The sequence below is a fragment of the Heterocephalus glaber genome, unplaced genomic scaffold (genome assembly GCF_053883595.1).
Source record: "Heterocephalus glaber isolate CG9 unplaced genomic scaffold, H.glaber_assembly_v1.0 deba00001504, whole genome shotgun sequence".
Lineage (NCBI taxonomy): Eukaryota > Metazoa > Chordata > Mammalia > Rodentia > Bathyergidae > Heterocephalus > Heterocephalus glaber.
In genome coordinates this window covers 10572577-10588936 of record NW_028258324.1, presented here as the reverse complement: position 1 = coordinate 10588936, position 16360 = coordinate 10572577, and positions in this window count along the sequence as shown.

Below are 16360 nucleotides of genomic sequence, written 5' to 3'. Positions count from 1 at the left end.
GTGTTATTCCTGGGCTGTGTGGGTTTGTGTGTTTGTGCACACAGCTAACACACTTGGCACAGAATTCAAAAGGAACACACACAGCTGTTCGATGAGCAAAACGCTTCCCTCCAGTCGTGTTCCCACATGGCAGTGTTTTCTTTTCTGCTCCTTGGTAGCCCCAAGAAGGCCTCTGGTTCCATCTCTGTCCCTGAGATCCTGTCTCACCTCCAGCCATGGGACTTGGGGGATACTCTCTCTTTGAACCTGGGCTGCCTTCTCAGTCAAACAAGGATAAGAAAATCTACTACCGTGGCTTTAGGACCAAATAAGAAAGTGTTGATTAGAAGGTCTGTGCACTCTTGTGTTAACACTGTTTGAGACAAAGGTCTGATCTCTGACTGAAACTGTGAGTGAAAAGAAAATCTCTCCTCTTTTAAGTGGTAGGTATCAGGTATTTTGTCTCAGCAATGGGAAAGTGACTGAGACACCTTTTTTGAGCACCATCAAACACATGATACATATGTGTATCTAAACACATGTTAGTAGCTTATTTTGTGTATTTTGCACCTCCAGTGGGAATAATGTATGCTCTGTGTATGGTAATCATCCCAGTTTACCCAAGGTGGTACCCATTTTAGCAAGGAACTTAGCATGTCCCAGGAAAAACTGAGATGGTTGGTTACCCATCCCTACATCCTCTCAGAGAAGGCAGAGGCATTTCTGTTTTCTTCACTATTCTATATCTATTCTTGGTGCTCGGTGCATTGCACGATACTCAATAAATATTTAAATAATGGTTGAATGAATACATGAACAATTTAAATGATTATCTAAGAATTTAAACCAGATCATCTTTCTCCCTTGCTAAAATTTTTTCCATAGCTCCACATTGCACTTAAAACAAAATCCAACTCCTGACCATGGCCTCTGAAGTCTGCCCTTTCTGGCCCCTTCCTGCTGCATCTGATACATTTTTTCCCTCTGCTCACTGGGCTCAGGATAGCCTGACCCTTTTTCAGCCTCCTCAAGTGCACCCAATCCTTCTCTATCTCCACTTTTGTTGTTGCTGTTTGCTTGGCTTCCCTTGGAGCCCTCCTGTTTCAAGTTTCAGATCAAAGAGTGTCTCCTCAGAAAGGGCCTTCCAAGGAAGGCGTCTGCCAAAGAGACTTCCTCCAGGTACTCCAGCCCTTGGTCCCATTAATTTCCTGCATGCCACTCAACACTAAGTATAATTACACCTATTTGTGTGTTTGTCACTTGTCGCCCATAATCTCAGGAGCCCTGTCTGCCTTGTTCTCTACCACACACCTTCACCTAGAATACCATAGTTGCTCTTCTGTGTCTGCTAAGTCAGTGTTTTGTGGTCAGGAAAGGAGGAAGAAGAATTGGACAGATTTCATGCACAGAAAAAGAAGCTAATTTCAACATGGACCAAATGGGCTCTTGACCAATAAAGGCGTTTCCTTGGGTCTTGTCAAGGAAGATACTAATCTTAATGGAAAAAAAAATATATATATATATATATATCTTTTATTGGATACTTAACATGGGCCAAATATGCTACTAAGCACCCTCTGTACATCACCTCATTTAATCCCCATGATACCTTCTTCTAATCTCCACTTTCAGGTAAAAAAAAAAACAAACTAAGTGTGAATGCCACCATCTATTGACTACCTTATATTCATTCTCCACATCTTTGCTAATAAGATCTATGTTTTGTGTAGGGTGAGAATATATGCAGCCCTAGGTTTCTCACTGGTTAAGAAACCACAGGCTGGAAGGAGTCCTTTGTAAAGATTAACAATGTATATTCAGAACACACAAAGAATTCCTAAACTAAAAATAAAACAAAACAACAACAGCAAAACAATTTAAAAGATGAGGGGATTAAAACATTTGAACAGATACTTCACCAAGAAGATATAAAGTTAGCATATGAAACATTAGTCACTAAGGAAATTTAAATTAAAATCACAACAATATACTACTCCATGCCATTTGGAATGGTTGAAACAAACAATTGGCCACTCCAAGCTCTAGTCCGTACATGGAGGAGGTGACATTCTCATACATATGGGTGAGTGTACAAACCACTTTGGAAAACTGGCAATTTCTTTAAAAGTCAGCCATATGCCTAATGCATTAACCAACTATTTTTCTCATATGTCACAAGACAGAAGGGAATACATGTCCATAAAAATGTTTGTACATAAATGTTCATAGAAGCTTTATTTGTTTATCAAAGGATGAATGGATAATGGATAAAGAAATAGAAGTACATCCATATAATGGAATACCACTTAGCAATAAAAAGAAACAAACTATTGATACACATATTGTGGATGACTCTCAAGGGACTTTTGCTAAGTGAAAAACAACAACACAAAAATCACCTACTTGGTGATTCCATTTATATAAAATTTTGAAAAAATAAAATAATCTATTAACAGAAAGCAGATCAAGGATTGTCTGGTATGAGTGGGTGGGGATGTACAAAGGGATGAAAGGAAGAGTTACATGGGGCACAAAAAAACTGGAATGGTGGATATGCTCGCTGCTTTGATTGTTGTGTTAGTTTTCCATTGCTGTAACAAATACCCGAGATGATCAATTTACGATACATTTATTGTGCTTCAGTCTTAGAGGTTGAATGCTTGGGCCATTGCTTTTGGGACTGAGGAAAATCATCACATTATTGCAGGAGCATGTGGTGGAGCACAACCACTTACCTCATGACTAGGAAGCAAAAGAGAGTAAGGAAGAGATTTCCATCAGTCTCCTTGGAGAGCACATCTCTAGTGACCTCTAGACTTCCCAGTAGGCCCCACCCCTTAAAGGTTCCACTACCTCCCAAGAGCATCCCTTGGGGACCAAGTCCTCCATGGGCCTTTGAGGGAATTCAAGGCTCAACCTATGGCAATTGTGGTGATGATGTCATCTTGTACATTAAGGCAAAACTTAGATTGTGAAGTGTAGTTTACTATATGCCAATCGTATCTCAGTAAAATTGCTTTTACAAAATACCCAAGAGCACACAAGGAATCAGAGAGAAAGTCAGGACCCTTACCAAATTTTCAGGGCTCTGGAGGTCAAGCTCACACCACCCCGAGATAGCCAAAGTCTGTTGTTGGCAAGAATACACATATGAAAATTATGGTAAAAATATCTGGAATTCATATAAAGTCCAGGAAATCCAGGGGATTCTGGACAGCATATGAAAATGTAAAAGGGAAACAGTGGCTTTTTTTCTAAGAAGGAAGCATATCTTGTAGGATCATTGGAGCTTCTGAAACATCACATCTCCAGCTCTCTTCCTTGGCACTTAGGATTGGGATGGGTACTGAGAAGAGAAAACCCCAGTTCCACATGCTATTTTCAGCAAGGGTCTCATGCAGGTGTGGGCATGGTGTGCAATGAAGCTAGCAGGGGAGGAATAGAGACAGCTCCTACAGGTAACCCGGGAAGTGGGGGAAGGCTGGCACAGGGCTCTAGGCTGTCAGAAGCCCCAAATACAAAGACATGAGAAGTTAAAGTGGTGGGAGGAGTCCAAGCAGAGGCCCTTGTATGATTTAAAGGAAGCCTTTGCCACCTGTAGTTTTTTCTGGTACCCAGGCAGAGGTGCGGGGTGTTCCTAGCAAGAGCAAGTTCCGCTCTGTAGGTAACACACACATAACTCATGCAGCTACCCTAGCTGTGGACAAGACAGCAAATCAACTACTGCAGTTCTCTTGGGCAGATCAAACTCAATTAGCAGAGCTTGTCAGTTTGTAGCTAGGCCTTGATCATATTATTACACCTTCTTTTGTACAATAGATACGGACTGCTCGCTATATACCAGGCACTTTTGTAGTCTCTTGGAGTTCTGATCTTGTGTTCCAGTGGAGAAACAAGATTATACACAGGACAAATACATGTACGTACAATGTGTTTGATGTTGATAAATGCAGTGAAGAAAAACAGCAGGGACAGGGGACAAGAAGAGAGGAAGGAGTGTGAGCAGAGCTGGAAGGAAGAGGGGATGAAGTCACACAGTGCTAACATGACCCTGCTTTTGGTTTCTTATGATGGTTTTTCCCCCATGATCTTACAATAGACCGCAAAGAATCAGGGTGAGCTTTTTTGTTCCCCTGGCAGCTGTATCTAAGGCCCTGTCGTATTCTCAGCAGCTTCTCCCGGTCAAGAGAATACATCCTGTCAGCCTCCACCACTGCCCCATCACAGGCTACAGCTGCGGACTTCTGGCAGGAACGAGCTGATTGCCCCCCAGACGTGCGTATTTTCCTCATCTCCCTTCCAAAGACCTGTCCCACTAATGTTACCTCCTACACTTTGAAAGGTCCTGCCCCAAAGTCTATTTTCTGAGTCCTTGACACACACCTTCCATTTATTTAGGTTTGTTGCTCCAACATGTACATGCTGTGACAGTTACAATTTTCCTCTTGCCCCAATCCCCATTGTCTCTTCTGCACTGTTCCTCACCTAAAATGTCTTCCTCCAACTCAAAGGAGGAGAAGCCTACTGATTTCCAGAATCCCTCCCTACCCATGTCAGCCCCCAGAATCCCTCTTCTTTTTTTTTGGTGTCAGAGATAGAACTTAGATCCTTGCGCTTGCGAGGCAGGCAGTGGCACCACTGAGCTAAATCCCCAGCCCTAAATGAAATTAGGTTGGCTTTTTTTTGGTTCCGGGGATCGAACTCTGGACCTTGCACTTGCGAGGCAGGCGGTGGCACCACTGAGCTAAATCCCTGGCCCCAGAATCCCTCCTCTTGATCTCCATATCTACACCTCATAATGATGCAGCAGTATCTTTGTGCTCTCCTATCTGTTAGTCTCTGGTCCCTCCACCCATCTCAGGGGTTCTGCATGTCTTTATTTCTTTTGTATTCCTGAATTGCAAGTTCATGCTGAGCATGCAAAAGCTACCCCACAGAGTTCATTCCTCCCCTAAGAACAAGGTCCTGCTTTGTCCAGATGTTCTCCTTTTCACTTGAGACAGAAAAGGTTTGGAAAATTCCAGTTAGGGAATATTCAACTCTATTTGAGTTGTACAAGTGGGAAAAAATGTACTTTTCCAAAATTTTAAAAATTCCCCAGCCTTTCCTCTGAAAGCAACTCATAAATCTCTGAGCCCAGTATGTAAGTTCCCCAGTTTCTTCATCTCTCTGAGGAATGAATTGTCCTCCTGTTTACATGTTGTGTGTACACATGCATTTGTGGGCAAATGAGGGGAATGGAATTAGAGTGGGTGTTAACAAATCTTGAAAATGAAGCATGTGACAAGTGGAAAGTGACAAACTCTTCAATGCCTATAGCCTCTGTTTTTCAGTGTACAAAGAAAACCATTTTTTGAGAGCAGTATGCCCTTCCTGTCTCTACTCTTCCTCTCCATCTGCCCATGTTCACTCATTCATTCATTCATTCACTGAACAAACATTAACTGAATGTCAACTGTGATTGGCAGCCTCTCTAATGACTACCAGTAATTTTCCATTTCCTGGGATTTAGACCTTGTGCAGTCCTTTCCTTTTGAGTGTGCCCCGAACTTCCTAACTGGTGTCTCATCAACAGAATAATGTGAAAGTGATGAGATACCATGGACACCATTGTTACAAAGGGTGGTAATTCCTTCTTTCCCCTCTGTGGTTCTTGCTCACACGCTCTGATGAAGCCAGCTGCCATGTGTGAGCCACTCTATGAAGAAACCTCTATCCCAAGGGACTGAGGGTAGACTCCAGCTCACAGATAGTGAGGAACTGAGGTCTCAGTTCAACAGCCTGCAGGAAACCTAAATCCTGCCCATTCTATGTGAGTTTGGGAGAAGATTGCTGTGGTTTAGATGTGTGCCCCAAATCCATGCATTGGAAGTGTAATCCCCAATGCAGTGTGGCATTGGGAGACTGAGTCATGAGGGTGAAGCCTTTGTGAATGGATTAACACCATTATTGCAGGGTTGGGTTAGTTATCATAAGAGCAAGTTATTATAAAATTAATCTTTCCCTGCTGCTTTCTTTTTTGCACACCTTCAGCTAGGTACTATTATGATGCTTTACTCATTCTACACATGAGAGTGAGGCTTATTTTCTTTCAAAGTAACAAAGCCAGTAAGCAGGGTGGGAAGCTCTTGTGATAGGTGCCCTCGCACCTTGCACAGCCACCCCTCCTGTCTCCAGCTACCGCCTCACACTCAGGGAATGGCAGAAGCTGAAGAAGCACTTCAGCTTACAAACAGGAAGATAGGACCCCAAGAAAGATTCGGCTTCTCTTGAAATCTGGGCTGAGAATTTCCCTCCTCCTCTATGATATTGAGAGGGACTTTGGAGGTCCTGGAGGCTGGTGGCAGCTGTAGGTGTTGGGGTCAATTGGCCAGTTGGGCCTCAGCATTAAGGGCTGTGCAGTTACAGAGATCAGGGGCTCCCCTCTTCCCCACCCAGTGCTGACTCCCTTCTTAGCACTTTCCTCCTTTTCTCATAGTTCCTCATGAAAAGAAGGTAATAGCTTTCTTGGTGGCATCTCCAAAAGGAAGTGGGCTGGAATGTGCTGGGGATAGTAGGTTTTCCAGGGAACCAGCTAAAATCAGAACCCATCAGCCCTGCCAGTCTGCTCACTATAAACAAGACACTGGGCCACCAGGACAGGGACAGGGACTGGACCTGCATGTGCTGGGATGTGAACACACATGATCAGGGCTGACCCCAGGTTTCAGACACTTGTCAGGGTTCCACTCCTCTGAATGGCAGGGAGCGGGGAGGAGCAAATGAATTTCCCAGTTAGTGTGCAAGGAGGAGACCCAAAGTCCTTTTTTTCTCTTTCTAGCTATTGTGTGATTCTTCAGTGCCAGGGACCGTGGTAGCACTTTTAATCCTCACAAGAGCATTGTGAGAGTAAACTTATCCCAGGGCTTTCCTTGAGGTAAGGAAATTAAGTGACCACAACTGAGGTAATAACCCTGTCTCCTCCCCACTGTAATACAGTCTTTCTCTTTCCTCTCTCCCTCTCCATTTTTCTCTTTCTGTTCTTTTATTCCTCCTCCTTTTCTTCTTTTTCTTTCTTCTTTATAGTGATTAATCCAATAAATATTTATAAGTTAACTATTTTATCCTTTGGTTCCATGCTTGGCCCTTGGAATAAAGTAGTGGAGAAAGATAGTCTCTCCCCACCCAGTTTACACTCAATTGGGAGTAGACTTATAGTAAAGAAACAATCAGCCAGACACCATGGCACATGCCTGTAATTCCAGATGCTTTGGGAGACTGAAGTAGGAACATTGCAAGTTCAAGCCTAGCCTGGGCAAGTTAGTGAGACTCTGTCTCAAAATAAAAACTGAGAAACAGTTGGGGATGTAGCTCAGTGCAAAGGCCCTGAGTTTAAGTCCCAGTACTGGGTGGGGGGCAGGGAGAAGGAAAGAAAGAAGGAAGGAAGGAAGGAAAGAAGACTGAGAAGAACTCTACTTTGAGCAACTGGGGGGGAGCATACTCCAATGTAGGGATCCAGACTGACTCATTCATGGAAGAACCAGGGCAGCTTTTATGAATGAACTGATATAGGCCAAGAACCAATAGATCATCATCTCGGTTTTGGTCTCCTAGCGGCAGAGGATTCCCTATGGCTTCAGGGGTAATTCAGTTCTCATAGGATGACTGTTCTTACTTGGGGTGGGGGGGTTGATCTCATCCTGGGGCGGTCTGCAAAACTGTGCTTTTCCTGGAATCTGAAGTGATTGTGGATTTGGAGATTTCTAGACATTTCTTGAAGGGAAAAGGTCAGGAACTGGACATTGTAAGAACTTACAATTTGATATCCCTGAAAACCCTGAAAGTTAGTTACTCTTATCTTGGTGTCCTCAGTCTTGAAGGGGGATGAGATAGACTAGGTAAATTTAGAGCTAATAAACCTTGTAATTAGTCCTTAAAGGATTAACATGTGTATGTGCAGAGGTGAGAAGGGATGTGACTCAAAATTTTAAGGGAATAAGGGAGACAAAAATTGAGGGTTTTTTGTATTATTTTTACCTGACTGTATTTCTTCTATCTTATCTCAGTATGTTACAATGTTACACATATGTTTACCACTTGCTGGCAATTTTATTTCTAGCTATTCACCAGAAGAAATTAAAATATATGTCTACATAAAGACTTGTATATGAATGCTCATAACAGCTTTGTTTATAATTATCAAAAACTAGAAATAATCCAAATATTAGTCCAAGTATCTATTGGCTAGCAAGAGGACAGACTGCATGCAGCATACCCATACTATGGAATACTACTCAGTGATTCAAAGATACTGAAATTTTTGTTTTGTTTTGTTTTTTGGTACCAGGGATCAAACTCGGGACCTTGTGCTTGCAAGGCAGGTGGCAAAACCACTGAACTAAATCCCCAGCTACACACAATAACTGGAATGAATCTGAAAAGAGTAACACTATGTGAAAGAAATCACCGTACATACAAGAGACTGCATATTTGGCACACTCCTAAAATCCCAGCACTCTCAGAGCTGGATTGCAAGTTCAAGACCAGTTTGAGCAACTTAGCCACTTAGTGACACCCTGTCTCAAAGTGAAAAACAGAAAAGGGCTGGAGATGTAGCTCAGTTCAAAGGCTCTGTACTAAAACAAAAACATTACATGTTGTATAACTAATAATTCTATTCATAAAAAATGTTAGAAAAGGCAACATTGTAGTGTGAGAAAGCAAATTAGTGGTTATCTAGAGTGGGGGTCAAGGGAGGTAATTGGTCATTGCCTACAAAGTCACTCAGAAATGTTTTAAATAGATAGAAATTATTTAAATCTTTATTAGCATTGTGGTTATGCAACTGTATACAATTACCAAAATTCATCAAACGCTGTACTAAAAAGGTTGGATTTGGTTATATATTATCTACCATAATATACTTTCATATTAAATTGTTATCTTATTTAAAATGCAGGTTTGACACTGTCCAAAGGTCATAATAACTAATCTGTCTCGTTTCCTGGGTCTTAGTGACCCCGACTCCTACCCTCTCCTTCCTTCCTAGCCTGGGAACCTCTGCTACTTCTCTCTGACCTCTAAAGAAAATTGCCCTGTGGCTCTCCAGGGTTAACTCCTTTGTCCAAAGTCCAGATTCCACAGTGTCCTCCTGCTCCAGCCACTTGGGATCCAGGCTGAGGTTGGGCAAAGGCCTGCCAAAAGGGTCTGACAAAGCAGCCTGGGGAGCCAGGACCCACCAGACCTCTGACAGAGTTTAGCCAAGGCCCAGCATACATATGGGCTGCATTACGCACAGTCTCCAACTCTGGTGCCATATTAAATCTCCACTAGGATGTTAGAGTCTATAGTCCAGTTTGTCTACCACCTGATACTTTTTGAGGGCAGTCTGATTTCTTTGTGCCTGTCTCCACTTATGTGGATGCCTTAAACTAAATATATGGCTTTTTCCCTGTGGGTATTTGCAGACTCCTTGAACAGCCAGGTCAATAGTGGTGTTAATCTGTAAAGGACCTCTGCTGATGGTGACTCCCTAACATATCTCACCCATGCTCATGCCACACACCTTGACAGCCTCTACGCAAAAGCTGAGTGTAATCATGTCTCCCAAGAGACACTCCAGCTCCAGCCTTGCCTGGCAAAGTCCTCTTTCCCTACCTCTCCTGCCTGCTCCCAGGAGGGAATGGGCAGGACACAGAGCAGAGGCTCACTGACCAGCTTGCTACTGCATCACCACCAGCTTTGAGGAAAACAAGGTGTGTTGAAGGGAGTACCAGGAGCCTTCTGAATTGCAAGGTCAGCCCTGGGCTTGTAAAGCCCTAAGCCTTGGGTCTACAAAGTGTTATTTTTTTAAAAACTATGGTGAATATTTACATTTTTAAAATAAATTATTATAGTAAAAGACACATTGCCATTAACCCTCCTCCCTCAAAATATTCCCCCTCTCTTCAAACACACTATCAAGAAAAGGGTTAAAATAATAAGTGAGCCAAATGCATGTGTTCACTAGGTCAACTCAGCTATGTGCCACTTCTTACAAGGAGGGGCTGGCTACCCTGCCTTGGGAAAGAAATGTTATTTACAGATAGCCTTGAGTGTACTATCAGTGTGTGTGTCCTTGATTCTAACCAAGGGTGGGAACGATCCTTTCAGCTGTGCAGGTCTATTGGTACCAAGTCACTTTTGTCTGAACACAGTATTTAAGAGACTGAGTGTGGTGTGGCATTTTCTCTTCCACCTGCTGAAGGCTCCATCTTTCAAGATCCTTCATCTTTGGTGCTGTCTCCTCCCTCATTGTGTGGCAATACATTTTTTGATTATGCTCATATCTGCTGTACTTTTGTAATAAAATTACTTTCATCTTTTTAAAATCACTATGTGGCTCTTCTCTGTTCATGCAGACGTGAACCTCAAATTTCTGTGGCCACAGCCTATATGTGGCTCCTTGCTGTGACACACACTTATCCCATCATTCTTGCCACTTTCTGAAGCAGTTCTGAAAGTTCTCTTGAATGTTTTTAATTATGCTGTTGAAGCTGCCTCCATGTCCTGAATCATTCAAAAATGTTTACCTTTCATGGTCATTTTGACTTTGGGGAAGAGCCAGAGGTCACATAGTGGCAGATGTGGTGGATAAGGTGGACGAGGACACACTAGTATTTTTATGAGCCTGCCTTTCTGTTGGATGGCACTGGGCAGCAGCATTCACCGTGTTTTTGATCACACCTCAGAAAGACAGTCATGAAAGAGGACTTCCAGAGCTGCTTCAGAAAGTGGTAGGAATGTGAGATAAGTGTGTTCAGTGCCGGGGGAGTATTTTGAGGGGGATTGATGGTAATGTGTCTCTTAGGGTAATAAATCTTTCAGTGTACATATTCACACCAAATGTCTTTCCAAGGTCTCGGCTGTGGCCCTGGAGAACTGGAGTGGGAGAGTGAGCGCTATGCCAAGCGCCCTGCCCCTGGGCTTATCCTTGGCAGATGGATGAGAACACAGCCCACAGAGAAAAGCAATCCCTGAAGTGGTAGAACCAGCAGAACAACCCTGAGCTTGCCAGCTTCCTGCCCCAGGTGTCCACACCAGCCCTGACAAGGCCTGCAATGAGCCACCAGAGTGGGAAAAAGGAAGAGGATGTGAGAGGCTAAGCATACACAGCACCTTCGCCTGGTTCTGCCCCCAAGCCCCGCCCACCGGAAGAGATGCATTGAACCAAAAACCCCCGAGGCCCAAGTGCCTGGAGCCTGAGAGGAGCACTGGACTGCAGTGGCAGCGCAGTTCTGGAGGGTGGAAAGCAAATTGATGAGACTTTCACTTTCTCCCACAACGGAAGGTTTGGGGAAGGGGAAGAAGCAAGCTCAGCAGAGCTTCAGACAGTCTCAGGAAAAGGAGGCACCAGATTTCTCTAGGACAGGCTGACCGTGAGGCTGACCCGGGAAGGCTGATTGAAACGCTCCAAGATGCCCTCCCTCCTCACATTAGGGAAGGTGGGCACTGTAGCCCAGATCATATGCTGCTATATGGAGAGGCTGAAGGTGGCACGGGAGTAAGTTGCCAAACCTGTCATCTTCCCTTCTTGTTAGCCTCTTCAACCTGGCAGCCAGGATTCCAGCCGGAAGTCAAAGGCTCTTTCACCGAGAATCTGAATGGCCCAAGGGAAATGACCTACATATGCCGCTACTTGGGGGTCTCCAGAAAACCCTACCCCATCCTCTCCCTATGAGACCAGCCAAGAAGCCAATTCTCCCCCAGTCACAGGGCTTCCGTTGGCTGCTAAACACACCTCTCACTTAAAGGGGAGCAGACAGCCAGTAATCAGTCATTTGAGGGAAGATGTGACCATGAAAAACAGAGACCAAAACAAACAAAAAAGACAAACTCCAAGGAAACAGATAATTCGGAGATCAGAACAAGAAAACAATTTTCATTTGAATTACTTCTCCCAGAGGAATGAGGGAAGGTAATTAATTCATGAAACAAGAAAATGATAATAGAAAAAGAACCCTGAACAAGGGGCAGCTCTTGAAAATTAAAAATGATAACAAGAATTTACAAAGGTTGAGATAAAACATGAAGAAAATTGCCCAGGAAAAACAAAATACTGTACTGTAATCGAAAAAAAAGAAATATTAGAGAATCATTTTGGGATTTCTAACATCCAAATAGCTGAAATTCCAAAAGACTGAACAGACAAACTGAAGAAAAACAACAAAAATCTCATGAGAAGACCCCAGAGCTTAGAGGCATGAGGTGCCAGATGGAAAGGCCCATCAAGGGCTCAGAACAAAGGACAAAAACATATGAAAACACATCACATGTATTTGGGACACCAGGCATGCAGAGGAAATCCTAGGAGCCTCCAGAGAAAACAGTTTATAAGCAGGGATCAGCACTCATAATTGCATCATTTTTTCTCAATAGCAGCACAAGAGGCAAAAAGACAATGAAACAACTCTTTCAAAATTCAGAAGGAAAATTATTTCTAACCTAGAACTTTATACCTAGCCAAGTATCAATACAGTGTGTGAGGGTCAAATAAAGACACTTTGAGACAGGAATAATTTTTTTTTTTAAATCTGCCTTCCATAGATCCATTCTTGGGAAGATGAGAAATAGCAAATCAAAAAGAAAGGGCCAAAGAAGTCAGTAAACAAGGGACCAAACAGAAGGGAGTGGAGGGGAAGCTCTGCAATGAAGAGGAAAGGAGATGTCAAGAGGAAAACTATTTGCTGAGACCAGACAGCAGCCACTGTCCCACTCTGCAGGAGGGATGCCACCAAGACTGAGATGGAGCTAATGGAATACTAGTAGGTCTGCATTCATGGAGGGGAATTTTAGAGTTCTGTGTATTTGGGCACAAAATAATGCTAAGTACAGAGAACACCAAGCAAATGGAAAATGAGGCAAAACTTAATTTTAATAAAAACAAAAGTTGGATAAGAAAGAAAACTGTAGTCCTGGCATAGTAATGTGAGTCAGCTATGAACACTGTTTATATAGTCACAATAATATAAACACTGGAGATTAATTTAACAAAAAATGTCATTTAGCCATGTCAAGAGAATGGAGAAGTATGTGTATGTGTGATCCTAATCTTTTGTGGTGGGAAGTGGATAGATAATACTTAAAATAGAGACCAGCAATAGAAGAAGAAAATATTTTTAGAAATCTAGGTGTAAATACAGGCTATCTAAAAGAATTTAAAGTGATTGTCTCATTTAGTGGAGCTCAGTGGAGGGAGCAGAGTGGGGTGATATTTTCTCATATAGTACTATCTGATTTTTGAAAATGTTTTTTTAATATATAACAAAGCACACCTACTTAAAGAGCATAATTTGGTAAGTTTTATCATATGAATACCACAATCTAAATAGTAAATATATCCAACACCCCAAGTTTCCTCATGCCCTTTAGGATGCTTCCCTCTCAGTATTACTCCTGAGAAGGGACATATGGGTGGCTGAAAGTCAGTTGCCTCCTAGAAATAGCCAATACTTCCTGCTTTGGTTTTAGTGCACCAAGGAATTTGTGCTGTTTCTGCAGGTTCTGCAAATGCCAGCCTGGGGAAGACTCCGCCCAGTCCAACCTGGCCTTTGGCACTCGGCTTGAGAAGCACTTCCTCAGGGAAGCCTGCCGTGGCTGTACCCCCTTCCTTCACTCTGTAGTGTGCTTGTGTCTTTCTCCCTTGCTCCCAGAGACCTGTGAGCCGCAGCTGGGTGGAGATCGTCTTAGACTCAGAGGGGCTGGCTCAGAGTGGGGACTCAGGAAATATTTGTGTCGAATGACCGTATGAAATACGGAACAGAAGAGATGTGTGGAGGGTGAATGGGGTGAATGCAAAGTGTTTCCCAGTGTCAGTGACACAAAGCTGTGGTGATAAAGTCTCTTTAAAGGCCAGGTGATAAACCCAGGAAAGGCTGAAGGGTGGGGGGATGCAGACACGGGACTCAGAAACACACCTGGAGCCACCAGTTTACTCCTGGAGGGGTCTCAGAGACATCCGCTCCAGGACGAAACCTTTTCCCAAATGTCTCATTCTTCCCTCTCCTCTCCACTCCCATCCCCATTCCCAACCCCAGGACCCAGGACCAGGGAGTCTCTTGCTGAACTGACCCCAGCAGCTGGGGATGCGGTTCACTAGGGGGCACTCTTCCATCTTACTGGCCCTACACCCAACAGGCACAAAATCCTTCCCTGGGCTCTTTCTTATCTGACTGCAAACCGGGGGGGCCACCTCACATTTCCTGCAGTCTTTACCCAGAGCAGAGGGTCTTTCAGGGCAGCAGCGGCACATCCACTAAATCAGTATTCACAGTACAAGGCAGCTTTGCAGAAAAGGCAATTGCTGGGGGCTACACTGATATTCCCTAATGACCTTCCTTCATCCATTGGTCCAAAGCTATCAGTTCTTAGATTCCCGCCCCAGCCCTTTCTCCAGCATAATGGCTGCCCATACAGGAATAAACTGAGGGGTATCCTGCTGTTTCTCCATTTACTCACCATTGTCCACACAGGACTGAGACATATGTTCCACGAAGGACTGAGAGTCATGGACTTTCTGGGCACTCAGAGACCCCAGAAGAAGGGAAGGAAATGGGGACAGGGATTGGCTCCCTCCATATTCTGTATTCTGTCACCTCACCTTTTGCAAGAATCATCCCAGTCCTGGCCTGCAGAAGCACCAGAAGCAAAGGACCACAAGAAAGACCAGAGGCTCAAGGGGTGTGAAGAGTTTCATTTTTCTTCTTCTTCTTCCTCCTCTTCTCCTTCTCCTTCTCCTTCTCCTTCTCCTTCTTCCCCTAAGCCTATGTAGCCCAGGCTGGCCTCAAACTCTCAGCAATACTCTTGCCTCAGCCTCCTGAGTACTAGGATTACAAACATGTGCCACCATGCCCAGCTTAGTTTCCTTCATTTTTAAGAAAAGTACTCTCATGGCCGGGGATTTAGCTCAGTGGCACCATGCCTGCCACTCAAGTGCAAGGTCGTGAGTTCGATCCCCTGTACCAAAAAAAAAAAAAAGAAAGAAAATCACCCTCTTACCTCAACTATTATGGGGCCTCAATTCACAAATGTTCTACCTTTGGAGGATTTAACTTCCAAAGACACAGATCCTGTGAGCCAACTTGTGCCTGATGGAGATTCCAGGCCTGAGGCCTGGGACTGAAAGGGAAAAGGGGCAACTGTGAAAGCGGAGGACTGGGGAGATTAAAGCTAGAAGCAGTTGTAAAGGGAGAGGCGTGAGAGGGAGGGAAGAGGGAACAGTTTTTTGCAGAAGGGCAAATGGAAGGAGGCATTCTCTTGGCTTTTATTCTGCTCTTAGAGCTGGAGCATGGGCACTTCCACCCCAATGTCCAGACTCTTCCTGTGATTTGCTTCCTGCTCCAGATTTTGGAAGGCTTCCCGTTCCCATAAGCTGTCAAAGAGGAGGCTGGAAGGGGGAATTTCACAACTGAAAAGCAGACTTCCTTTGACATTGCCACCTGGGCCTTGGAGTCCTTCTTCCTCCAGTCAACCATTTGGAAAATGATGGGGATCATTCCTTTCCCAACCGGGGCTGTGAAAGGGAAGGGATCCACTAAGAACTCTTCATATTCCAGTCTGAGATGCAACTGCATGGCCAGGCTGGGGCTGTGTCACAGCACAGGCATAGACTCAGGCTAGGGGATGAGGGTGCGGTTGCCTGATCTCTCACTGAGCCCTGTACACACCTATGATGCAGCCATGCCCCTGTTAGCTGCACACTCCAGAGTAAAGGCCTGGAGCCTGGCTTAGTCTGAGAATTGGCTCACCTCTGCATCTTTCCTGGGCAGGATTCCAGAAACAGTGAGCAATACTGTCATCTGGGAAGAATCATTACTTGTGCTGGAGGGGAGTGGATAAGAGAGAGGGAACAAGGCTGGCTGAAAAAGACAAAGGTAAGAGGGAGAAATCCCTGGCTCACCAGGCCAGTCTCTTACCCTGCTGTCCATGAAAACTGGCACGCAAGCAGGCTGGCCAGCCAAATGCCCACCTGTGCACGTCTCCCTCTGGCACCTTTCACCATTGTCACCCTCTCACCCACCCAGCCATCCTGCAAGCCAGGTGGGGCTGCAGCTCAGGCAGGCTCTGCTGAGACCCCTGGCTTTGCCCTCCATTATTTTACAAACGGAAGAGAAAAAAAAAAACCCCATACTGATACTGGAATGGCACTCCCTTTTCTGCCCCCTTAGGATGCAGAGATGAGCAGTCAAGGGGCCTGACTTGGCCTGCAGCAGGCTTGCTTACCCCAAGATGTTTCTCTTTGACCCCAGCTGCCTCAAACAGACCTGGTTCTGCAACCATCTCAAGAATGTCTGTGAAACATTTTCTTAGGTGTCCCCTTAAAAGCCCCTGAAAAACAGAACTGTACCATGTGGCCTTTCCCCTG